This window comes from Echinops telfairi, unplaced genomic scaffold, assembly GCF_000313985.2.
Source record: "Echinops telfairi isolate 266 unplaced genomic scaffold, ASM31398v2 ScPeMD7_7458;HRSCAF=8496, whole genome shotgun sequence".
NCBI lineage: Eukaryota > Metazoa > Chordata > Mammalia > Afrosoricida > Tenrecidae > Echinops > Echinops telfairi.
In genome coordinates, this window is record NW_022111358.1 from 50,143,852 (window position 1) to 50,144,831 (window position 980).

Here is a 980-nt window from a genome sequence, read left to right on the forward strand (position 1 = left end):
GGGGGACGAGCCGTGGAGGGTGGGGGCGGGGGTGCACAGGGGCGAGAAAAAGGGGTCTGGGGGAGCAGGGGGGTCGTTGCAGTGGGGAGAGCCGAGCAGAGTGCGCCCTTGGCCTTCGGGGTGGGGGACGGGGGTGGGAGAATAGAAAACTTGAGGGAAGGGCACTCGGTCACACTGTGGGCGCAGAGACCTGCACACATGGAGGGGGGCAGGCTCCAGAGGCTGCTGGGGCCCCACCTTCTGCCCCCCAACATCCTCGCCCTATTGAGATGCACCTGGAGCAGGTAATTTTACACAACCGCCTCTTAGGGTTCCACCCCCTCACCACCCTTCAGAGGGCCCCCAGCCCTGCACCAGGAGTATGTTATAAAGCGAGACCCAGGGTGCAGGCTCCTGTCAGTGCCAGTGTGTCCCCGCCCCCCACAGCCAGGGTCCCTCTCCCCTCTGGGGATGTGGGGTGGGGACGTTAACAAGTAGTGGTGACTCTTGTGAATGCCCTGCCTCCACAGAGCCACGGTGAGCCTGGAGGTGGGCCAGGCCTGACAGAGCCTGGACAGGGAAGCTGCCCCAGGCCAGGAGGGTGAGGAGGGAGGGGCTGCCTACTCTCAGCAACCCGGGAAGAATTTAGGGAGAGCTGGGAGCAGGGTCCCAGGAGACAGCAGGGACAAGGGTATGCAGAAAGTCCCCTCCCATATGGAAGGCCCCTCCAGACCCAGGTTCCCCGCTGTGGGTGCCCATGGAGGGTGGGGGCCCCACCAGGACCACCACTACACAGGCCTTTGCTGTCTAGGGCTAAGGAACCCAGAGGGGAGGGGCAGAGTTGGTGCCCAAGGGGTGTTTGTCCACTTTGCCCTATCCAATGTGGGCCAGCAGGAGTAGAGACACCAGTGGCCTCTGTTGGGGGGGGAGGGGGGGGAAGGCAGGTAGGAAGGACCTGGTGGGAGGATGAGAGGGCAGGTGGAGAGGCCAGTCCCCTGCTC